The following is a 26,555-nucleotide window of genomic DNA, read 5'->3' as shown; positions in this document are numbered from 1 at the left end:
TCTATGGCTTAATAGCAAAAGAAATTTTTTTACGGATTTTTCACTTCTTTGAGAAGTGAAAAAATGTTCAATGTGAATATTAAACATTAAAATAAGGAGTTCATTCATTTCTTGGATTAATTCATAAATTAATTGAACCATTGAATAAAGTAAATTTTATTATTCAGTGTCCTTCATTCAGCCACCTCAAAGTGCTATGTAAGGTAGCACAAACCCAGTGAAGCATTTATGGGAACAGATCATTGGACTTTGCTGTGTTGGAGTAGGTGCTTCTTAGTGGCAAGCCCTGTTGACTTCTCTGCAGGTAGCAACTATCATATAGGATCAATGTCAAAAACTTTTCTGAAGGTTAATTATTCCAAGTGACTTTAAAGTCAACTTGTGGATTTCTCTTCCAATATTACATCTTGGATTATGGATGACCTGAAACTTGCCAAAAACAATCTTGTGAGCAAAGTAAATGCTTAAAATCCAATCCCCTATACAAGTCCTATAGAATCCCGCTGAGCATTAATACAGGAGCATCAATGTTTAACAACGAAAATTTTTCTAAGTTTTACCTGATTTGCTACCTTTATTAACTAGCATTTTTATCATTGTCATCAAAAAGAACAGTTGAAATCAAATGGATGTAAAACAAATAAAATGCATACTACCAGAAGAAACATTGCCTCCCAAATTTAACTTCATCTTTAAAACTGACCATATTGACTTTAAAAAAAAAAAAAAAAAAAAAAAGCATACTTTGAGATGAGTTGGGATTTTCCTTACTTTTTGCTTTCCATATTTAGACTTAAGCTTTATTATTTGTAAAGATAGTTTTTAATCCCTGTCAAGAACATCAGTTTCCTCTCAGTAAAGTAAACTGCACATGGATGTTCTCTGGAAAACTTCTCATCTACTTTTTGCCTTATTCCTTATTTTGTATAGATTTCAAGTCAATCATTAATCATTAATTTCTGGGAAAGGTGTTTTCTGGCTTACTTTATTCAGGAAAATTTGACTATTCTATACTCTCACATGATCAAATATCAGCCATTCATAGCACTTATCAATTTTAAGTATTCGTATGCATTTTTTGAACCCATCTATTTTTCTACTGGCCTGCATCTTCCATGACAGCAGGGACTGACTGTTTTTCTTTGCCATTTTTTCTCCAGCACTTAGAAAAATGATGGCACATGGTAGGAAGTTGCTGAAACTTTAGTAAAGAAAAATAAAATCTTATCAAATTGAAAGCTCTTGAATCTGAAATATATATATATATATATATATACATATATATAATTCTATGGTAGATAAGACTAACAACACCTGGGAGGAAAGACTATAACCCTCAAGCTGTTAGGCCATTGATGTGCTCAGTTTCTACAGAATTTGAGAGAAAGTGAGACAGACAGACAGACAGGTGGACTTAGGACAATTGCAGAACATTTTAGACTAGATAATTTTGCTGAGCCCTCTAAGTGAGATCCATAGTAATAGTCTTATATATTTTATTATAATGCATATGCACAAATATACATGTATATATAACATACATGTAAAAGGCTCTACATATTACATAAATATGTACATATTTCACTGTTCTGTTTAAATATAAAGACACATGATCTCCAGTGCATCATTATTATTATATGTACTTTCTAAGCATCCTGTGAAATAAAGTGTTATTAAATTATCCCAAATGACTGTTTGTGACCTTCTCTTCCCCTGTTTCCATTTCAGTGACTCTTGAGAGACATGGCAGTTTTCCAATATTTACCAGGGGGCACCAATGTTGGAAAACTATTCTTTTAGTTAATAGAAAAATGTTTATTTTTTCCCTAAGATATGAAAAATTAAAACTTGTTATCCAAGCTGGTTAACATGAACAGATTTTTCTAAGACATAAACAAATACTTTTCTGACAGTTTCTTAAATTCTTACTTAAGCTAAATACAGGGAATCACTAATAAATAAAGTGCCAACATTGGAAGCATCACTAACAACTAATTAGTTTGATAATCTGGCTGGTAAATGCATGATTTTTACCATAGCACAAACAGGAGGTGATTTTGTCAGCCAGGATTTTTGCAGTGTGTTCAAGATGTTCACTTGTTGGGGAAACTGTAATGAATCAGATGGGACTTAGGAGCATAGCATGATGTGCAGTGGCAGCCTGCACCTTGTGTATGAGATCATATTTTACAACCTGTTTAATCTGCAGGTTAAGGTAACTTCCACCCTCTTTAACACCCACCTGACCCTGATTTGCCTAAAACACAGCTGTTATTAAAATCAACTTTAGATCATTACTAACTCTTTTGGCTGCTTAATCATCCAAGTGCAGTGCTGAGATGGAGAATTCAAGTGACATTCTAAAGTCTACTTAATTGCTAATAATAGAAAATACGCCTCAAGGAGAAAGCCTGGAGTTATAAGAAGAAATAATTATTCCTCTCTGCTCATAGACCATCAGAGTTGATTCTTACTTACTTTCAGTAGTTTCTTTATGAGCACAGAATTCTCAACTTTGTTTTCTAGATGACTGTTCTGACCATATTGAGTACAAATATTAAGTCTGAGAGCCCATTCAGACCCAAGTACCTAAAGGCAGAATATATCTTATATTAGGCACAGCAAAGGATAAGATGATTTTGATGAACCTATAAATGCCATGCTTAAAAGCCCCATTTTGAATAGTTCCCACTTACTGAACAAATTTCCTATTCAAAAGCAATTTAAAATGTTACAGGATAACTCAAGATCTTAAAACTTATGTACATTTGTTGACTGTGTACAATTAGAAAACTGAGTGTATTTTTGTGTATTTATAAAATATCTAGCATGTTGATGTTAATTTAAAATATCATTATCTTACTAAAATAGTAAGATATATAGTAGGATTAGTAAGAATAATAATAATAATAATAATAATATTTGTCATTAATGACACTTATCTAGTATATCTATTTAAATATATTTTCTAATTTTATTTAATTGCATTGGCACAAAATAATAATATGTTCTAATGTTATTGTTACTCATTCAGTCAAAGTAGACAAACTGCTGAAACAGACAACCCCAAAAGATGAGGGAGTTATATAGTAAATTTATTATTAATCATCCAATGTGGATATGCTTCATAGTCAGCCTTCCATTTTGTGAACCCATTTTACAAGTCCTTGGAGCATTCTGCATTCATCCAATAAACATAGACAGGGAATGGGTAAAGGACTACTGGGTTGTATTTAATGGGACAAGTTCCAAAGTGTCTATCATCACTTTCATTCATAGTCTATTGGACAGAAGACAATCACATGGCCACGTTTTACTGCAAGTATATCAGGGAAAAAGTGAGTTTTTTGGTAAACATGATAGTCTCTGACAGTTCACTTTTATCAGTGAATAAAATAAAAATAGAAAATTATACCACCTCCCCAAACCAAACAAATAATTGAGACTCTAGATGTTATTTAAAGTTAGGTATGGCATTTCTAGTCATGATGGAATAACTGGAACCAGATGTGATATTCCATAATGGGAAATGAAAAAGCGAATCACCTGCTACAGACATTGGTCAATATGCTCTATGGGACTATGAGCCATTAGAAGAAAGAGAAAAAAGTGAGGTGAACCTACATACAATTACCTTGGCTTTCTGGGAGTACTTTCTGGACTAGAGTATAGGAATAAGGAAACCAAGCAAATTATTCAGTTGAGTAGACAGAGATTGGAGTTTGAGAAGCCTGAGGCAGCTGATATTTGTGGTCAGAGCACCAGAAAGGAGAGAACTAAACAGAGAAAACAACATCATAAATCCACAAAGGGGTTGCCGTGTGTCTGTGATTGAATACTAAAATGGATGTACCTTGAATGAAACTCTACAAGAGTGAGAAAAAAATAACTGGGGAATTGTAAACTAAAACACTCTTTTAGTTTACTCAAAGCTCAGAGGATTTTTCCAAGAAATGAGAGAGGAAGTCTTTTTTGAACACTCAGGCCATCCGGCAAAGGGCACAAGATTTTGTAGGAACGCTAAACTAGCTGTAAGACTACAACAGATCTGTTCAAAAAAACCATAAAAACAAGTTTTAAAAGGAGTCAGATGTTCTGCAAGTAACTTACTTCCAGCCAAATGAAGTGCATTAATCTGTAAAGAAAACAACAAAATACAGCTCTCAGTAATGTGATATTCAAAATGCCCAACATCTCTTCCTAGAAATATGGACATATGTAGAGTGGTAGGGATTAAAGAGGCAGGATAAAAGGCACATGGAGCAAAGGGATGAAATCAGAAAAGTATAGCGTGAGTTTGGCAGCCCTGGTGTAGACCAGGAATAGGAGAAAATGGTAGTGAAGTCAGGAAAGTCACAATCTAGAGGAGCTTTAAATGTTTTAAATGTTAGCTTCATCCTATGGTAAGTTGGGGGGAGGTAGAACATGGAAAATTTGGGAGGATACTGGTGACATAAATGAAGCAGCTTAAGCATTGGATATAGAATAGATGTGAGGTGGAGAAAAGAGGGGATAGGGTGGATATGAAAGAGAACAGTCAGGAATTAAAGATCTTTATTACAGTAGGATTGTGATTGTTTAGTTATAAGCCTGAACTAAGATGAGAAGGGCTTTGGAATGACTTTCCTTAAAGGATAAGAAATCTGTAGCTCTTTGAACAATTAGTGTTTCTGAAGGCCCCAGCCTGGACAAATTCTTGTAAGAGTGTCACTTTATTTATATTGAAAAACACTTCTCTAATTCTAATAAAGCTTACATCACTTCAATACCAAACATCTTTTGAAATGCATAGAAATGAAAAATGTGAGGGCAGTTGAAAGCCAAAGGCACTTGAAGAAGTAAATTATTATTAAAATAGAGTAAGTATACAGGTGTCTGGGTGGCTCAATCGATTAAGTATCTTGGTTTCAGCTCAGGTCATGATCTCAGGATCATGAGATGAAGCCCTGCATTGGGCTCTGTGCTCAGCTCAGAGTCTGCTTGAGATTCTCTCTCCCTTTACACTTCCCCACCATGCTTGCTTGCTTGCTTACTTTCTCTCTCTCTCTCTCTAAGATAAATAAAAAAATCTTTTAAAAAATCTCTAAAAATGCAGTAAATCTTAAAAAAAATACATATTCTAGACTTTGTGATAAACACCTGATTCTGGTGCTGCAAAGAAGTCCATCCAGAGTTACAGATATTTACATTATTTATTAATTTATTATACATATAGATGTTTATAATTTTAGAAGAAAATCTATTTGGTAATTTTCTTATTAACATTGACAAAATATAAACCAATTTTTTGACATAAGCTGTAAGGCAGACTTGATTTCTTCAGTTCTACAAAAGTATTTCTTTTTACGTAGAAAAAGTCTATTACTAATCTGAGAAAAGAAAACTGTCTCAGGAAATGAAAATACCATTTGTCCTTAAAATCTTCAGTAGTAAGAGTAAATTTTTGCTAATATTAATTCCACCATCAGTGCTGCTTTAACGACTGTCTCCCCTGGGAGCACTGTGAGTCTCTAAAAGTGTTATTCAACATTTCCCCAGAGTCTAATGAAGATAATTTGCTAATGGATGTTTTGTTTGATTTTTATCCAAAGGCAAAGGAGGACATAATTGATTAGCATCTGAATGTGAGAAACACAAGAGGTTCCTTTAAAAAATGATGCTCTCATAGTACAAACAAAAGCTATGATTAATGTTTTTGTCAAATCCATAAAAGGAAATGGAGAGGACATTGCCTTCTCCCATCAAAGATGTACAAAGATGAGAACTATGCTTTGGCATCATTTGTGCATTTCCCTTTGAATATGGCACTAGCTCACTCTTTTTAGTCTAGAGTTGTAAAGAATTGAATAGGCTATTAACATTTTGATCAATATTTAGTCCTGCACTTGCAAGTTCCACATTTGTTTAAGTTATAGTTTTAGCCTTGTGTCACCTGAAATAACAGATATTATGATGGTGCTTGGTTTGAGTTTATATTATATATATTTCCAAATATACATATAAATATATATATAAATATATATTTGGAAAAATAGATTTAGAATAAAATAATAAAATTTGTAAAAGCTCACAGAGGTATAATGTAGAAGTTTCCCTTATGCTTTTTACCACCTCCTGTTTGACACTCCAGACTTAACTATTAGTAGTTTCTCATTAAGCAGGTTTTTCTTTTTAAGATTTTATTTATGCATGAGAGACAGAGAGAGAGGCAGAGACACAGGCAGAGGGAGAAGTAGGTTCCCTACAGGAAGCTGGATGCGGGACTTAATCCCAGGACCTTGGGATCATGCCTTGAGCCAAAGGAAGATATGCTCAACCACTAAGCCATCCAGGCATCCCATTTCTCATTAACCGAAATATGAATAAATATAAGAAATTAATTGTAAGATGACCAAAAATGCCTTGCATGTGCAAAGCATTTTATAGTTTACTAAGACTTCTAATTTTTATACTTTCTGATCTTTACTCAGAGAATGAAGCTGAGATCTAGAAGGGGAAGTAACAAGTTAGATCATACAGCTAATGGCTGTAGAGTAGGACTTTGGTATGTATCTGCTCTCTTTAACCTTGCTTGCTATTCAATACAAGCAGACATGCTTACACAGTCTGCAGAGGATATCATAGTGCAGTGGAAGAAAAAGAAAAGATATAGATTCTTAAAATCCACTTGGTTAAATGAGATTAATTTTAGAAAAGCAATAACATAATATCAAAATGCATCAACCTCATAACACAGTGGGAGGAAATGGCCACATAGGAGAGACTGATGGATCTGCTGCAGACCTTAAAGGACTAAAAGAGTGAACAACCAAAATCAAGTTAGTATTGGACTTTTGCCCCCCAAATAAGAAATTGTCCCCTGAAGTTGATAACCCATTTTTAGGCACTATGAATCGTATAAGATGTGCCTGAAATTTCTACCTCAGGGTTTCTAAAAGTGACTACTATGGCACACATATATTGTAAGATGCTTTAAAAAGAAATCTGTGCTTACACAAATTTGGGTAAAGAGGTATACTGTATTCTCTGTCTTATACCTTGAGAAGTATGAGAATATTAAAAAGCTCTGTGAATTCTGACTGGGTAAAAATCTGTTTAATGTTATTTATGCTAATTTTTCTCAAATTTATTTGACTTTGGTCCCATTATTGCATTCACACTCTTAACTTAACCAGGCACCATTTCTAGGAGATAGCATCTTAGTGTAGAAAGATTTGGACTCAGTGTACCTGGGTGGCTCTGTGGTTGAGCGTCTGCCTTTGGCTCAGGTCATGATCCCAGGGTCTTGGGATGATGTCCCGCATCAGGCTTCCTGTAAGGAGCCTGCTTCTCCATCTGCCTATGTCTCTGCTTCTCTGTGTCTCTCATGAATAAATAAATAAATAAAATCTTTTTTAAAAATAAAAAAAGAAAGATTTGGACTCAATATGTATCAAGTCATCTAAAGAAATAAAGCATAATATTCATCCTATGGTATTTCATACCTCATTCTTGGTCTTGACTTTTCAAAGGTAAAAACATCTATGGATTCTTTATTGAGAACTGTCACAATTGCTTCCTAAACACTAATATAACCAGGGAGATCTGATTAGGGGAAGACATTTTTAACTTTTCATTGTTCATGCTACTTGACTTCCTTCATAACTAAATGCATATAGTCAATCCAATAATCAGCACATGTTTTCCTTGTTTACAATGCATTCTGTAGGACAGGCATTGAATCTGCCTCAAGGAGCTTGCAGTTCAATTGAGGTGGCTGGGTGTGGATACACTGACAAATTATATAACTATGTGATGTTAAATATACATCATCAGAAATGTCACAAGGCAGGCATGATTAATTGCCAAGTGAGTGTCACAAGTTGTTCACACACTGTGAGTTCAGAAGGAGTGAGGTCACAGTGGGTGGTAGTGACCCAAGGTGGTTCCTGGGATTCACATATGCTGAAGCATATATTTATGGCTGAGTCCAGGCTCAGTTTGAAAAATGGCAAAATGCTTAAAAGTAAGCAACACAATAACACATTTGCATGTTTGAATGAGAAGAGATGTAAAAGAAAAAATAGGAAATTGGCCAGTCTCCAGAGCTCTGAAAAGAGGACTTTGGAAGAAAACAGTAAAACAAAAGAAATGAACAACTAAAACTTATGTATTAATTAATTGAACTCATTACTTAATTATTGTTCATTATTCTCTTTGCTCACTTCTAAAGGAAGAGACGTGCAAATTAGTCTTCATTTAGATAGGGCTGAAGATGGTGGTAAAGAATGGAGATTGCCCAGTGAGGCAATTCTAAGTTTTGTCTCAGGAATACTAAGTGAAATTAGGCATTAGAAATTAATACAGAGATATTTCATTGATTCTGTAAATCAGAAATTAACTTAGTTAATAAAACAGCTTGGGAAGAAGTAAATTATATAACTAGATAGAATAAATCTTTTATTTTTTTTTATTTTTTTTTCTTTTATTTTTTTAAACCAGTGCAGCATTTACAATATTGTTTATATCTGGAAGTTGGTATATATTTAAATCTTGGATATATAGACATTATTTGTCATACTTTAATGTAGATGTGTACCTTTTAAACTGTTGAGTATAGGCTATACAGATTTTTTTTCAGAATTTTAAGGTGTAAAAGAAACCTAGGTCATTGAATTAAACATCTCTGTCTTCATGTAGTATATAAAGGATGTATGCAGCAGTAACTCCATGTGTACAGAGGCCCCCCAATTCTGTCTCCCCCATTATTAATTTTTAAAGGATTTATTTATCAGAGGAAGAGAGCAGGAGAAGGAGGGGAGAGGGAGAGTGAGAGAGAGACTAAAGCAGACTCTGCACTGAGTACAGAGCCCCACATGCAGCTTCATCTCACAATCCTAAGATCACCACCTGAACTGAAACCAAGAGTCAGACACTTAACAACTAGCTGACTATGCCACCCACGTCCCTCAAAGTGCTCCAGTCTTTTTATTTTTTTAATTAGAAGGCAAGTGGAGATAGAGGGAGAGGGAGAGACAGAATCTCAAGTAGGTTCCATGACCAAGGCAGAGCCCAGTGCGGGGCTCTATCTCACAACCCTGATCATGACTTGAGCTGAAATAAAGAGTTTGACATTAATAGATTGAGTGACCCAAGTGCCCTTCTACATTATTATGACAATATCAGACTCCAGAGAAGATAGGCATGGAGCCCCAGAATGGTACATTTGTATGTGTATACATATATACAAATATATATATACACACACACACACACATATGGGTTTGCTCTAAGAACCATGCTAGAGTGTAGTTATTACTAGGAAACTTAATTCAAATTAACTAAAAAATAACCATCCTCAAACCTGAAATCTAAACTTTAGCACAGTTCAAAACATTTTTACAGTACCAATAAAAACTCCAATATTAACTTATCAAACTTAAGCTTTGTCTAAACAGTTTCAAAATCTATTCTGAGCCAAAGCTATGCTCTGTATTTCTCTACCTCTAATTCCCTTGCTCAGTTCAGATTACTTCAAATCATGTTATTATTCCTAGTCATCAGAATGAGCCAGAATCATCAAAAAACCAGCATAGCATTGGAATAAAAGGATTGAAATTAGGCCAGTATATGATCTGCTTTTTCCTTCTGAGAAGTTTAATGAGATGTCCAATGTACTCATTTGTTCATTTTTAAAAATATTTATTGAACATCTACTATATGTTCAGCACTAAAGAGCACCGGGAGATACAGAGGGAGACTTGGCAATGGTTTTGCCCTTGCGGTATTTACTATTGCAAAAGAAGAAAATAGGCATTAAACAAATACCTTCCCCAAAATTTGTGCAGTAGATTGTGATATGTGTGCAAAAGCAGCAAAAACCCTTATAAGAAAAGGATACATGGCTCTCCAAAGCAAATGTTGCAGTTAGAAATTGGAGCTTGAATCAAAATGCTCTCATCTGTTCAACTAAATTTGGCTGGTGAGTGAAATTTTTCTGGATGTGTAAGTGATGCAAATTTATGCAAATACTCTATATCCTGACTCTTCACACCCCTTTTTGTACAATTTCCTTATTGGGCTCATTGCAGTTCAAATAATGTTTATACTGTAGAGAAAGTCTTAAGACTACATGAGCTTTGAAATTATGAAAAAGTTTACAGCCAGTTTTTTATATTTGCAACTTTAAAAATTTCTTATATTTTAGATTATTTTAAAGGTAAATATATTCATTTTAGCCTATCATTTTAGTTTGATAAAATTTCTGGGTTAAATGTAAGTTTTCTGATTTAAATAATTTTACGATACCCAGTTCTTATCTATTTTATTTTATTTCTTAATTTAACTGGTAGAGATGGAAATAGGTATTATAAAAACATTTATTGTGTCTTAATAATACAAATATTACAAATAATACAAATATTGTCTAAATAATACAAAAGATGAGATTAAGAAAAACACCAACCTGAGCATCATTCTGTTGGAAAAATATAGTACGTTTAAAACTATTTGCCGTCCTTAAATAAAAATTTGAAGAATCTATTTTTTTTTATTTTTTAAAAGATTTTATTTATTCATGAGAGACGGAGAGAGGGAGCCAGGGACATAGGCAGAGGGAGAAATAAGCTCCCTCTGGGGAGCCTGATGCAGGACTTGATCCCAGGACCCTGGGATCACAAACTGAGACAAAGGCAGACACTCAACCACTGAGTCACCCAGGTGCCCCTAATTTGAAGAATTTAAAATTATATGTAATTTGATGTCTTAAAAATGTGTGGTTATGACAATACACTCTGCCGATTTAATCTTCATTTGTTTATGTTTACATTCTCAAAGCACTTTTTTCTTTGTATTAGTTTCTTGAATCACAGGCCTTTTTTCATTACACTTTGCTTTGTAAGGTTTACCAAAAAACTCCTACCCAACAGAAATAGAAAGAGGTATGTAATTTGTGAGGTTTTAAATGGCACCTTTTTACTGTAATAAAATAAGCAAAGAATAAATAAAACCGAATTAAACTGAAACCCATTAGTGAGATATGAAATGACACAAAAAGGGACTTAAAGCATTTAATAGCAAATCTTCAAAGAGTGCCCCTTTGTGTAATGAATGTTTGACTAATATGGGAAGCCTTGCAGTGCCTTTCAGCATGCTAGGTTTTCCAGGGTCTTTGCAGCCAGGTGGAGGAGAACTGTGTGGTCCATGTATACATTAGTGGCGTCTTCCTATCTATAAGATTTAGGAAAGAGAAAAAAAGATAGAAAGCATGGAAATAAAGTCCAATTCTGAAATAATTTATTTTTAATCTTGTCAATGACTTCCATTATGTAGATAGTAGCTTCACTTTGTTCTTGTTTCTGACTCCTAGCACCTTGGTTTTGCAGTCATGCTGGGGAGGAGAGGGAGAAAATTGAGGGAAGAAGGAAGGAGAGTAAGAATGTGGAAACTGAAGGCAGGTAGTCAGGACTCAAATCTTCTATAACTTACATGATGCATCACTTTCAGCAAGTTACTTAACTTTTCAAACTTCAGTTTCCACCTCTGTGAATGGGTATAACAATAGTCTCTATTGCATAAGGTTGCTGTAATGATTTATGGAAACATAGCATGTAATGTGCTCTATATAATGCACCATTCAACAAGTTCTCTATTATAAGGAATCTTAAAGCAGAAGAAAGTATATGATAAACATCAAACACATAGTAAGAGCAGATCCAAGCACTGAGAGGCCTAGAGAAGAGAGGGATGTAAATATAGTGACATTTGACGCATCATGCTGGTTTCCACACATAAATGAAGGAGGTATGATTAATAGTCTTAGGAAATCATAGTCAGATTTTGGCTTCAGAAGCTACACAATCGAAAATAGTTATCTCCCCCTTCCTGAATTTTCTATTGCGGTCACAATTCAATACTTTGCTTTATAGTCAAAGAGCTTCCTATTGGTTAAAAGAACTCACGTGGGTGTCAGTAGTCACACTACCAGGTGCTGGAAATACTGAAGCAATTTTGAAAGCATCCAATTTGGGACTGAGAATGCAAGAGTCTCTTAGAAACTGTTGTCATGCATAATATCCTCTGACAGAACTTAATATTTTAACTGATACTGGAAGAAGATACAGAAACTCTGGTGCTTACATTTCTCTGTTCCTGGAATTTTTATGTTAAATATTTGTATGCTACATAACTCAGTTCCAAATGTTTTAATGCTTCTCATAACTTCTTGTGACCTAACAGTGTTGTCAGTGAGTTGGGTAAACTGGTAGTGATCAGTTGGTTGAGAAGGTACAAATAAATTTTTCTATTCACCCCAAACATAAATGCAGCTGACTCTCCTTAGTGACAGAATATAAATAGATCATGTTATATAAGGCACATTGAGGGTTTTTTTTAACCTTTCAAAAGAATTAGCACTGCACATAGCATTACTATTTAAGAATTTCCTCTACACAGAATACATAGTTTAAATGTCTACCCCCCACTGACACTCATCAAAACCAAGAAAGCAAAAAGATCAAGAATCTGTATAAGCATAGAGAGAATGCCTTAAACAATGCTGAGAATAGGCATCTGGTTAAATGAAGTTTCCATTGAACAGAAAGTCTAGCAGAAAACTTAGTTACCTGTCACAAAAGTCAGGTAGCTGTTTTCACCAGCTTAGAAAATAAAGTAGCACACAGAAGGGTCCTTAAATCTTATAACTACTTTGTGAGTCCTGACTGCGTTCTTATTTGCTTCTAGTAGCAATGACAGCCAGGAGTTATCAATCTAGTTAATTTGCATCAGAAAGACCTTAGGTAGACTCAAATCACAGCTTCCTGAGGATGAAATCCTTTAGCAATTCTTTTTTTTTTTTTTTAAGATTTTATGTATTTATTCATGAGACACACACACACACACAGATTGAGAGAGAGAGAGAGAGAGAGAGAGATAGGCAGAGGGGGAAGCAGGCTCCATGCAGGGAGCCTGAGGTGGGACTCCATCCAGGGTCTCCAGGATCACACCCTGGGCTGAAGGCAGCCCTAAACCGCTGGGCCACCAGGGCTGCCCCTTTTAGCAATTCTTGATTCGGTGACATTGGTGGTTCTTTGTTATCTGCATTCAGATAAGTGTCTCAAAATAAGTTGAGAATAGTGCAGTCCTCCTTCACCACATGCCAGGCAACTTGATAATAAGGCAAATTCTTGACAGAATCTTTACACTAATCTTTTGGGATCAGTGGCAGGTGGGCACCATATGGGATATTTGAGGACATGGGTGATTTGCTCTTCCTATTGGGTGCAGCCCTCCCCTGCCCTACATGTGTTCTCTGTTAACCAGGTTGTAATGGCACATGAAAGAACTTCAGATCATTTCCTAGTGTCAATGACATCGCTCTCACCAGTGCATGTGACAGTTGTGCATTATTTGAGAACTTTGTTGGAGTCCAGATAGTATATTGTGTTCCTATCATCCTACGGGTCTGACAGCACCACTACAATGAGAAACAAGTGTTAATTGTGAATACAGGTGTATTGTAAACTGAAATAGTTGTATTTTCTCACCTGAAATACATTTTACTCATATTCTCAAATATCTGTACATATTCTAATTTCCTAATTTTTTTTGCCAGAAAATAAATTGAATGGTGCTTTAGAAAACATGAGGCCAAAAAGATGGGGAAAAAAGAAGCAGAATATGCAGTGAATCTCATTTTACTATAAATCTGGGCTGACTTGCCATATAATTAGTTAACTAATTAGGAAAAATAATTAGCATCTTAAGATTTTCACTTCATCATCTATACATTGGAGACTTTATTTCCCTGGAACTACTTCTCAAGAATTTTCAATTCCTAAGAAAAAGTATACTAAACCATATTTGAAGATTATAAAATATCATCTTGTAAGAAATCATTAGCACCAATTATTCTTTCATAAAAGAATAAATAGCCAACAACGAATTACATTATAGTCAGACATTATTTGGATAATTAATCAAATATAAATGCATTTATTTGTTTAGGAAAAAATGACAGGGGAGTAGAAAATATAGTTGGAATATGTTAATTTTTGCTAACATAAATTTCCCTTTACTAAACTTGTTCTGAGTAAGAGCATGATAAAAATGTAACTGAACAACTATGATGATTGCCAAAGGATTCATTTTGTCATTCTCAAGACCCACTCTTTTATTCAAGGACATGTAATAAAATAGGAAAAAAAAAGACATATAAAAGGGAAAATGGAGGGGGTTAATGCTTAAGAATAAAGTGAGTATATTTTTTATAGTCAGAAGAGATAGCCTTTATTGTGTTAATTTTTTTTAATTTGAGTATATTTGACCCACAATGTTACATTAATGACAGGTGTACAACTTAGTGATTTAACAAGCTTATACATTATGCTGTGCTGACCACAAGTGTAGCTACCATCTGTCCCATTACATTGCTTTTACAATACCATCGACTATTTTCCTTATGCTCTGCTTTTATTTCCATGACTTATTTCATAACTGTAGGCCTATATCTCCCCCTCCTCTTCACTCATGTTGCCAAACCTCCAAACCCCTTTCTTCTGACAACCATTAGTTTGTTCTATTTATAGTCCTGATTCTGCTTTTTGTTTATTCACTTTTTTAAGATTTAATTTATGAATGGAATCATAGGATATTTGTCTTTCTCGTCTGACTTCTTTCACTTAGCATAATACCCTCCAGCTCTATCCATGTTGCCTTAAATGGCATGATCTCATCCTTGTGATATTCCATTGTATGTATGTGTACATAGATCTATATACACATACACATACACACACACACACACATATATATAGAGACATACATACATACGTACACAAATATATCACATTTTCTTCATCCATCTATTGATGGACACTTAAGTTGCATCCGTGTTCTGGTTATTGTAAACAATGTTAAAATAATCATACAGGTGCATATATTTTTTTGGAGTTAGTGTTTTGTCTTCTCTGGGTAAATACCCAATAGAGGAATTATTGGATCATATGATATTTCTATTTTTAATGTTTTGAGGAACCTATATACTGTTTTCCACAGTGTCTTCACCAGCTTACATTCCTACCTACAATGCACGAGGGTTCCCTTTTCTTCACATCCTCACCAACACTTAGTCTTTGATTTTAGCCATTCCACCGGGTGTGAGGTGATATCTCATTGTGGTTTTAATTTGTATTTCCCTGATGATGAGTGATGTTGAGTATCTTTTTATATACCTGTTGTCCATCTGTGAGTTTTCTTTGGAAAAATGTCATTTAAGTCCTCTGCTCATTTTTTAATCAGATTGTTTTTCTAGTATTGAGTAAAGTGAATACATTTTGACCTGATGAAAGAAAATATCATTATAGAGATGAAATTATAAAACTATAAGGCAATAAATTAATTTATAGATAAAGCATCCCAACTTCTTTGCAGTCTTTATTTTAATGACTACTGCAGAGCATTAACCTGAGAATAAATAAGTTAATGAAATAAATGGTGTTTCTATGTGCTTTTTCTCATCACCCCTTATCTGCCACAAGATATAGCAATTCTGGTATCACTGGAAATAAACCTATCAATTCATCTGGTCTCTTTCCTTGCCTTTAGCTAAAAGTATTTCATTTGTCAATATAAGCTAGGGCCAAAAAAATCAGGGAAGAGTGGAAAATCTTTTGAATAGATGTTTGAGTTCATTCTTCTCACTCTGTAGATGGTGGAAACCAGGCTCATTTAGTTCTATGCTTATGTGAAGCCAGGTACCTAAATTAGTGGCCAGAAGAGGAGAGAAATTCAAATCTCCTGACTTTGGCTCTTGTCTCCTTTCAAATATACCATGCTCCCAACATTTAAAACTTAAAGTATTCAAGTATGCATTAATGAACTCTGATCACTTCATCATTAATTTTATTAGAAATCAGAAGATGGTAGTGTGATTTTCTAAGGGAACAGTGACAGCATACTAATGAAGATAAATTATTCTTAATATATCTATTTTATTTGATGTTTTAAATTCAATATTATTAAATATTCATTTATGTCCATAAAGTGTATAGATAAAAAGTAGAGGACCTCTTTCCCTTCTCCCAAACCCACTTTTTCTATTATTTTCCTTTCTTTTAAAAAAAATATGTATTTATTTTAGAGAGAGGGAGAATGTAAGGGGGAGGAGCAAAGGGAGAGATAATCTTTAAGCAGACTCCCCACTGAGTGTGGAGCCCAACATGGGGCTTGATCCCATGATCCTGAGATCATGACCCTAAGATATCAACCTGAGCTGAAACCAAGAGTCACCACTAAACTGACTGCACCACTCAGGCACCCCTCCATTATTTACCTTTCTTAATTGATATGTATTCTTCCCATTTTTTCAATGAATTGAGAATCTCATCCATACACATAAACATGCAAAACCTCAAGATGGTTTTAAGTACAACAGGCTAGACAAAAGAAATTAGCTTGTAACTAAGGACACTTATTGGCTTACCTTACTGAAAGTATAGATAAATGTAGGCTTCAAGGTTCACCTAACCCAGTACTTCTGACCATGTTTCCTTGAATTTCTTATTGAACTATGCCTCCTCTGTGCATTGAGCTTCAAGTGCAATGACTTCAGCAGTTTTGGGTCTTATATCCACATATAGCAACATTTTAAGAAAGACAGAAGTGCTTTCAGAAACAATCCCAAAAAGGGAAGAAGAAATTTACTACAAGATCCCCAGCAACTCCTTCTCATAGGACATAGGGCTATATTGGATCACATTCTTAAACCAATTACTGTCAAGGAAGAAGGTTTTAGAGAATCTTAAGTAGGGCCACCAACCATGGAGACACACAGAAGAATGTAAATTCCTGAAGACAATTTGGATTCTGGTAAGAAGAACATACAGATGGAAAAGAGGCAATTCACAATGTTCACTAGGTACATACAATTAGTTTTCTCTCTCTGGAAATAAGAGTTCTATAGATCTGTAGATATAGATATACATATCTTGAACATCTTTCATGCCATCATACAGCTCCATTCTTTTTAATTGCTTTATAATAGGTAAGAATACAAATGTACTACAGTATTTAATCAGCAACCTAGTGGTATGAATCACTTCCCAAATTTATCAACTGTGTTTCCTAAATTTGGGTAAGGCCCAAATGAGAAGCTGTTATTTTTTATTTATTTTTTAAAGATTTTATTTATTTATTTGACACAGAGAGAGAACACAAGCAGGGGGAGCAGCAGGAATAGAGAGAGAGGGAGAGCAGGCTCTCCACTGAGCAAGGATCCCAAAGTGGGGCTCAATCCCAGGACCCTGGGATCATGACCTGAGCCAAAGTCAGGTGCTTAACCAACTGACTCATCCAGGTGCCTGAAGAAGCTTTTAAATAACCCTTTTCATAAAGCTGAAGCCAACTAACCAACCAAACAAACAAACAAAAAAACCACAATCCTAAACTATCTACATTTTATAAAACATTAATGTGAAACTACTTTGGTACCAGAACTGTATGCTTGGTCCTGTAAATTTTGCATGTAGCACCCAAATAGTAGTTAGTGACATTTCATACAGCATGTTTCTAGTTCTCATGAACAGCAAAATGCAAATTCTTCAGCAGTAATGAAGAGGAAAATGAGAATGGCAAAATACTTTATTCAAAAGTCACAAAGACCCAATTGAGACCAGAATTTCTTCCCAGTAATTTATTTTAGATAAAATATGATAGAAATGGCTTTGAAACATATGAATACTATCTAGCTTTCCCAACTAAAAGAGTAATGATTAGGAGGGAGTAAGTTGGCAGAGGAGTAGAAGATCCTAGTTTCATCTGGCCCCTGGAATTCACCTAGATAGCTAATGAATCATTCTGAACACCTGTGAACACAACCAGAGCTCTAAGAAAAGAATTGCTACAACCCTACAAATTGAAAATGGATCACTTTTTGGAAGGTAGAAAGTGCAAAGAAGTGAATCTGAGGTGATGTATTAGAAGATAAACCGTGGGGGTAGAGAGCCTCTATAAGCCAGATACCAGAGAGTGATATAGCAGTAGAGTGCAAAATTGGAACTTTTAGAAATCTGTGCTGATGAAGGACATCCTTCTCTGAAAGATGCTCAGGTCGTGAAATGGGGCAGACTGGTAATGACTGGTAATGACTGGATCATTATTTTGAAATAATGATAATAAAAATATAAGCTGGGCTTGAAAAAAGCATAGAAGACACTAGAGAATCCCTTCCTGGAGAAAGAAAATAACAAAAATCTAATCAGGTTGAAATAAAAAATTCTGTTAATGAGATGCAATAAAAAAAAAAACGGAGGTTCTAACTGCTAGGATAAATGAGGTAGAAGAGAGAATTAATGAAGTAGAAGAAAAATGAGGGAGAATAAAGAAACTGAGAAAGAAATAAACAACTACTGAATCACAAGGGGAGAATTCACAAGATAACTGATACCATAAAGTGAAACAATATTAAAATAACTGGGGCCCCAGAAGAAGAGGAAAGAAGGTGCTGCAGAAGGTAAAATGGAGCAAATTGTAGCTGAGAACTTCCTTAATCTAAAGAAGGAAACATGTATTCAAGTCCAGGAGGCACAGAGAACCCTCCCCTCAAAATCAATAAAAATAGGTCAACACCTTAACATATAATAGTGGAGCTTGCAAATTTCAGAGACAAAGAGAAAATTCTAAAACCAACATGAGACAGCATAACCTACAAGGGTAGAAACATAAGACTGGCAGCAGATCTATCCACAGAGACCTGGCAGGCCAGAAAGGTCTAGCATGATATTATATATTCAGGGTGCTAAATGAGAAAAATATGCAGTCAATTCTTTACCTAGCGAGGCTGTCATTCAGAATAGAAGGAGAGATAAAGAGCTTCCAGGACAAACAGAAACTAAAAGAATTTGTGATTCTAAACCACCCCTGCAAGAAATATTAAAGGAATCCTTTAAGTGAGGAAAGATCCTCAAAAGTAACATAGACCAGAAAGGAATAGACAATATACAGAATCAGTGACTTTATAGGTAATACAATGGCACTAAATTCTTATCTTTCAATAGTTACTCTGAATGTAAGTGGGCTAAATGCTCTAATCAAAAGAAACAGGATATCAGATTGGGTAAAAAGAAAAAAAAATCAAGATCTGTCAATATGCTGTCTACAAGAGATTCATTTTAGACCCAACAACACCTCCAGATTGCAAGTGAGGGCTGGGAAATGATTTATCATGGTAACAGACATCCATAGAAAGTAGCAATCTTTATACAAGACAAATTAGATTTTAAACCAAAGACTGTAATAAGAGATGAGGAAGGACACTATATCATAATTCAAGGGTCTATCCAACAAGAAGATCTAACAATTGTGAATATTTATGCCTTTAACATGGGAGGAACCAATTATATAAACTAATTAATAACAAAATTAAAGAAACACTGATGATACTACAATAATAGTTGAGGACTTTAACACCCCACTCACAGTAATAGGCAGATCATCTAAGCAGAAGATCAATAAGAAAACAAAGGCTTTTAATGACACACTGGACCAGATGACCTTCATAGATATATTCAGAGCACTCCATCCTAAAGCAAGAGAATACACATTCTTCTCAAGTGCACATGAACATTCTCCAGAAGAGATCACATACTGAGTCACAAATCAGGTCTCAGCCCATACCAAAAGATGGAGATTATTCCCACCATAATCCTTTGAAACTTGAACTCAATCATAAGAGGAAGTTTGGAAGGAACTCAAATGCATGGAGCTTAAGGAGCATCCTATTAAAAAAAAATGAATGAATAAACCAGGAAGTTAGAGAAAATTTTTTAAAATTCATGGAAACAAATTAAAATGAAAACACCACCTGTTTTCACAGCTGATACAGCAAAAGCAGACCTAAGAAGGAAGTATATAGCAATACAAGCCTTTCTCAAGAAACAAGAAAGAACTCAAAGTCACAACCTAACCTTACAGCTAAAGGACCTGGGTAGAGAACAGCAAATAAAGCCTAAACTCAGCAGAAGAGAATTAGTAAAAATTAGAGCAGAAATCAATGAAATAAAAGCCAAAAGAATGGTAGAACAGATCAATGAAACATTGAAACTAGGAGCTGGTTCTTTGAAAAAAATTAATAAGATCAATAAACCACAGGCCAGATTTATCAAAAAGAAAAGAAAAAAAAAAGGCCCAAATAAAATCATGAATGAAAGAGGAGACATCAAAGTGAACACTGAAGAAATATAATTATAGGAACATATTAAGAGCAACTATATGCCAATAAATTAGGCAATCTGGAAGAAATGGATGCATTCCTAGAAATGTATAAACTACCAAAACTGAAACAGGAAGAAATAGAAAACCTGAACAGACCCATATCCAGCAAGGAAATTGAAGCAGTAATAAAAAATCTCACAACAAACAAGAGTCCAGGGCTGGATAGCTTCCCAGGAGAATTCTACCCAACATTTAAAGAAGAATTAATACCTATTCTTCTGAAGCTGTTTCAAAAAATAGAAATGGAAGGAAATTTTCCAAACTCTTTCTGTGAGGCTGGCATTATCTTGATCCCCAAACCAGACAAAGACCCACCAAAAAGGAGAATTACAAGCCAATATCCCTGATAAACATGGATGCCAAAATTCTCACCAAGATACTAGCCAGTAGGATCTTAACAGTACGTTGAAAGAATTATTCACGATGACCCAGTGGGATTTATTCCTGGGCTGCAAGGATGGTTCAACATCCTCAAATCAATCATTGTGACACAGTGCATTAAGAAAAGAAAAGACAAGAACCATATGATCTTCTCAATAGATGAAGAAAAAGCATTTGATAAAGTACAGCAACTTTTCTTGATTAAAACTCTTCACAGGGTAAGGATAGAGGGAACATACATCAATATCATAAAAGCCATATACAAAGCATCCATAGCAAATATCATTCTCAATGGGGAAAACTAAGAGCTTTGACCCTAAGGTCAGGAACATGACAGAGATGTCTACTCTCACCACTGTTGTTCAACAAAGTACCAGAAGTCCCTAGCCTCAGCAATAAGACAACAAAAAGAAATAAAAGGCATTCAAATCAGTAAAGAAAAAGTCAAACTGTCACTCTTCACAAATGACATGATACTGTATGTGGAAAACCCAAAAAGACTCCACCCCAAAATTGCTGTAACTTATATAGGAATTCAGCAAAGTGGCAGGATATAAAATCAATGCACAGAAATTGGTTGCATTTCTTAACTTCTCTTAAGGAATCGATCTCATTTACAATTGTATCAGAACCCATAAGCTACCTAGGAATAAACCTAACCAAAGAGACAAAGAATCTGTACTCTGAAAACTATAGAACAGTCAATAAATTGAGGAAGACACAAAGGAATGGAAAAACATTCCATGCTCATGGGTTAATAGAATAAATATTGTTAAAATGTCTATGCCTCTTAGAGAAATATGTACATTCAATGCAGTCCCTATCAAAATACCATCAACATTTTTTTCACAGAGCTGGAACAAATAATCCTAAAATTTGTATGGAACCAGAAAGACCTTTAATAGTCAAAGGAATGTTGAAAAAGAAAACCAAAGTAGGTGGCATCATAATCATCACAATTCTGGACTTAAAGATATATTACAAAGCTGTAGTCATCAAGACAGTGTGGTACTGACACAAAAATAGGCACATAGATTAACGGAACAGAAGAGAGAACCCAGAAATGGACCCTCAACTCTGCAGTCAGCTAATCTTCGACAAAGCAGAAAAGAATATCTAATGGAAAGAAGACAGCCTCTTCTACAAATGGTGTTTGGAAAATTGGACAGCCATGTGCAGAATGAAACTAGATCATTTTCTTACGCTATACACAAAAATAAACTCCCAAACTTTCATCCAGAAAATGGATGAAAGACCTAAATGTGAGACAGGAATCCATCAAAATCCTGGAGAGAACACAGGCAGCAACCTCAGCTACAGCAACTTCTTGCTAGACACATCTCCAAAGCCAAAAATGAACTGTTGGAACCTCATCAAGATAAAAAGCTTTTACACAGCAAAGGAAACAGTCAACAAAATCAAAAGGCAACCTACAGAATGGGAGAAGATAGTTGCAAATGTCTTATCAGATAAAGCACTAGTATCCAAAATGTATACGGAGCTTATCAAACTCAAGACCCAAAGAACAAATAATCCAATCAAAGAATGGGCGGAAGGGATGCCTGGGAGGCTCAGCAGTTAAGCGTCTGCTTTCAGCTCAGGGCATGATCCTGGAGTCCCGGGATTGAATCCCACATCGGTCCTCCTGCATAGAGCCTGTTTTTCCTTCTGCCTGTGTCTCTGCCTATCTCTCCGTATCTCTTGTAAATAAATAAAATCTTAAAAAAAAAAAAAAAAAGGAATTGGCAGAAGACATAAACAGACATTTCTCCAAAGAGGACATACAAAAGGCTAATAGACACAGAACAAAATGCTCAACATCACTTGGCATCAGGGAAATACAAAACCACAAGGAGATACCACATCACACCAGTCAGAACGGCTACAATTAACACAACACATCTTTGTGGATGAAATAAATAAAATTAATAAAATTTTAAAAAGCAAAGGCATGGACCTTGCCCTCTATTGGAGGTTATGGTATAGAAACAGTTGTATTGCAAGGTCAAATATCCTAAATGCTATAAGGCAAGGCTAAAGTTCTATGTGACAAGTGAAATTAAATAACAGTAGGTGAAGTCAGTAAAATGGGGAATCATTAGATCTTTTAATGAATCGTAGTTCTGTATCCTGCCTACATGAACTGGAAAAGGCTTATTTTATTTAGAGTTATTCTGGGTGCAAGGAACAGTAACAAAGTAACCTCAAGGAAGGAGGGAAAGGGAATTTATTATAATGAGACATAGTATGTCTCATATTCATGGGCATTGAAGTACAGAGATCACTATATAGCCAGGGATCACAGAAACAGGAAAACTTTAAGAAACAGAGTCAGCTCAGGAGCTGAATGGTGGGCAGTCCAGCCTTGCTAGTCTTGCCTAGTCAATCTCTCTCTTAATGTCAAATCATTACTTCTCCCTCTTTGTGCTCTTAATACATCATCACAGCAGTTTTCTTTTACTTTCTTTGGTTTCCATTGGCCCTTTCTTTATTATAACACTTGTACTTTGGTTCCAAATGCTAAAACCTTCAATATTGTATTCTTAAAATGTCAAATGAAGGGGCACCTGGGTGGCTCAGTTGGATAAGCCTCTGGCTCTTAATTTCAGCTCAGGTCATATCTTGAGGTCTTGGAATCAAGCCCTGGGTTGAGCTCTGAGCTCAATGGAGAGTGCTTTTCTCTCTCTTTCTGCCCCTCCCCCTGCTTGTGCATGTGCTCTCTCTCTCTGTCTCTCAAATAGATAAATTCATCTTTTTTAAAAATTCCAAGTGGAATATCTTGCTTGTCAAGTTTCTGTTTTCTATTCAGACAGTAACTAACCCCCCAATATATAGGGCTAAATCTAGGGCAATCTGTGGCTCAGGGTTATGTAGCATGCTGACCTTTCAGTAGGGTGTCAACAGTTACAAATTTCTGAGAAGAAATCATGGGAAAGTGGGCAGGTACAAAATACAACTAGTGATAACATGTACTTATTGGCTGTTTTTTCAAATTATAAAATCAATCAATGGTTAAAGAAAATTCATGGTTATCTCATCACGATGAATTATTATATGTATTCTGGTACATTTTTCTCCAGTCTATTTTCATGCATATGTTTTCAATACTATGTACTATATACATTTTTTAAAAAGGAATGGGATCTTACTTTTTGTATTTTTATAAATCTCACATTTCTGGTTGCTTATATATATTCCTTATTCTCCTAATACCACTAATTTAAGTGACTATATAATCCATTTTAGAAATTCATCATCTTTATTTACCCCCAATTCACTGCAATCAGACTTGTATACCCAATAACATTGTGGTAAATATCCTTTTACATAAATATCTCTATGCACTCTGATGAGGTCCTTAAGATAGATTCCCAGAAATAAAATTACTAGATAAGTTGCATGAATTTTTTAAAGGCTATCTAAATATATTGCCAAATCACATTTGTAAAAGTTTATTTTTACTTTTAGTAATTATATAAGAAGTTATCAGTTAATTCTTATCAATTATCCTTAACATGAGGCTAATGACTTTATCTGGTAGACTCTTTCTATGAAGTTCAAAGACAAGATTTCTAAATAATGGAAGAGTGAGTTGTTAACGTTGAAATATGAATTCTAGAATCAATTGGGAATATTCCTTATTTTGGAATTGCTTTCAGATTTGTAATAGAGCATAGAGCAAGCTGCATAGCAAAATTCTTTAAAAATTTTAATAGCATCAAATAGACCAGCAATCAATACAACTCTCCACATTTTTAAATTAATTTACAGAAGAGGAATACACACAGAGCTGTGGATTCCAAGAGGAAGAAATGGCTAGATGTGCCACAGAAAAACAAGCCAAGCAGGCTTCTTAGGGAAAATAACGTTATTCTGTGATTAATACTGAAATTCTTATTATGAAATAAACACAAACTGGCTAAGCCTGTAGCTGGAGAAAAGAAAGGAGAGATTTGACCAGCTGGAAAAGTGTCTCATCTCTGCTATTTCATATAGTTTGGAATTTATTTATTTATTTAATTTTTTTTTTTTTTTTTTTTTTTTTTTAGTTTGGAATTTATCCTGAGAGTAAGAACAAACCACTGAAGGGCAGAACAAATTAGAGGTTGTTAGAACAACCCAGGGAAAGACGAACAGAGATTGATAATGCTGAAGTCTTGGAGATCAGTGAAGAGACTTGGAGGTATTTAAGAGGTAAAGTCAATGATGTTTATCCATCAATTAGATGTGGATTTTGGGGAAATGGGAGCTGAATTTTTTAGTGAGTTTATTAGTGGGTGGAGGATCTGTGAGTATAATGCAGAGCCAGGTTGGTTGGGTCAGTTTGGTCTTTATTAAGTTTGAATTAAAGGATATGAAACTAATAATACACTGCATGTTAATTAAATTTTAAATAAAAACTTTAAAAACAAAAACAAAACAAAAAGAACTACTGGTGTCTTCTTTCTGAATTGTAACTGATACCATGTTCCAGAATTTTAATGGCTCTACTCTACACTCAGAGGCAAATCCAAAGTCCTTTAGAGTTAAGTCAATGCTTAATCTTGCCTACCTAATTACCCATTATTACCCCCTATCCCTTTCCCTCTCCTTCACACTGTTGTTCTGTTGTTGCTACACCCCTTCCCAACTAGAGCCTTTGTAGGAGCAGTGCCTGAAATGCCCTTCCACCACTTTCCCTCTTCTTGCAGCTAACTTCTGCTGGTTACACAGACTACAGCTGTTTTTCTAGCTCTACATTCTCATGACAGGCTATGTGCTTTGTAAAAAATATCATATAGTTGTTAATAAACTGGCTTTTTTTCCTTGTGTAATATTCTTCTACCTCTATAGGAATATAAACTCCATAAGGTCAGGTTAGAGACTTCTCTGTTCGTTTACTTCTATGTACCCATTGTCTCATTAGTTTCTAAATATAATGGGCAATCAATAAATATTTGTTGTAAAAATAAAATAATGGATGTTGAGGAAAAAAAACATCATAAAACCACTTATAATTAGTATTATTTTAAATGATTTTTAAAATCATCCTCTGGACCCTCAATCTGGATGCCAAAAATTACAAACCGTGTTATGCAAAATAAGACAGGAAAATAAGTTAATTTAATCTCACTTTCAACAATAAAAGCAGGACCACCCAAAGGATATTTTTTAGTAAAATTTAATGAACCAGAAATTTACTGTTTCTGAAGACCCTATTCCCCCAATATTTCCTGTTGTGGTGCTGGTAAAATATATGTAACATAAAATTTACCATTTCATTTCCAGATTTTAAGATTAAGTAAAGATGTAATGTATGTGGTAGAGAGTACTTAGCTGTTCTCCAAATCTGTTTCTTCTATTTCCTGTACTTACAGCTGTACTTTATTTCCCAGCTGTTCCATTAGTTCAGTGTGTCCATATGGCTGGGTTGTAGCTCATGGCATGTGGAGTGTGAGCAGAAGCAAACATGCTCCCTTCCATACTTGCTTCATAAAAATACGTGCACTGAGAATTCCTCCATTTTTTTTCTCCTTATCTAGTGATTAATGAGAGGACTTCAAGTATAGTAGACTCACAATATGGAAGGATGTTGGTTTCCTGAGTGATCACTTAGAAGTGCTCACTTGCATCTATGATCAGTTAATGTGGAGTGGAATTTGGAATTTTGATGCTTTATCGTTGCTTTATTCTAACAAATACAACGTGCTCTCTACAGCTGATACAAATATTGACTGATAGTTTTCCCCAGGTATTGAAGTACTGAAACATAACAATGAGTGCTTTTCCTTTTGCTCATTTGTTTTCCTCTTAACTGAGCAGCATCTGGAAGTTAATGTTAGTGGCTGAGGAGACAAATAAAACAAACCTATATTACCAGTAGCAGGAATATAGCTTAGGATGGGCCACACATTCCTCAGAGGATGACACAGTTCTCCAAGGAATGC

The 26,555-nt window shown here is 34.9% G+C and overlaps 1 long non-coding RNA gene across 2 annotated transcripts in view; it reads right to left on the bottom strand.

Moving 5' to 3' along the window:
* LOC140632352 (uncharacterized) overlaps positions 1-26,228 on the bottom strand; it is a 30,165-nt gene extending 3,937 nt beyond the window's left edge. Inside the window, exons 1-4 of one of the 2 annotated variants that reach the window (XR_012029875.1) lie at positions 25,984-26,228; positions 15,210-15,316; positions 2,479-2,589; positions 177-429 (exon numbers count right to left, since the gene is read on the bottom strand). This is a non-coding gene — a long non-coding RNA (uncharacterized lncRNA). Of the gene's footprint in view, positions 1-176; positions 430-2,478; positions 2,590-15,209; positions 15,317-25,983 lie in introns of those variants that run through there. The other variant, XR_012029876.1, reaches the window with a different exon arrangement.
* Between the last annotated feature and the right edge of the window lie 327 nt (positions 26,229-26,555).

This window comes from Canis lupus, chromosome 4, assembly GCF_048164855.1.
Source record: "Canis lupus baileyi chromosome 4, mCanLup2.hap1, whole genome shotgun sequence".
Taxonomy (NCBI): Eukaryota; Metazoa; Chordata; class Mammalia; order Carnivora; family Canidae; genus Canis; species Canis lupus.
The sequence above is the reverse complement of the archived record's forward strand: the minus strand, read 5'-3'. Positions and strand labels throughout refer to the sequence as shown.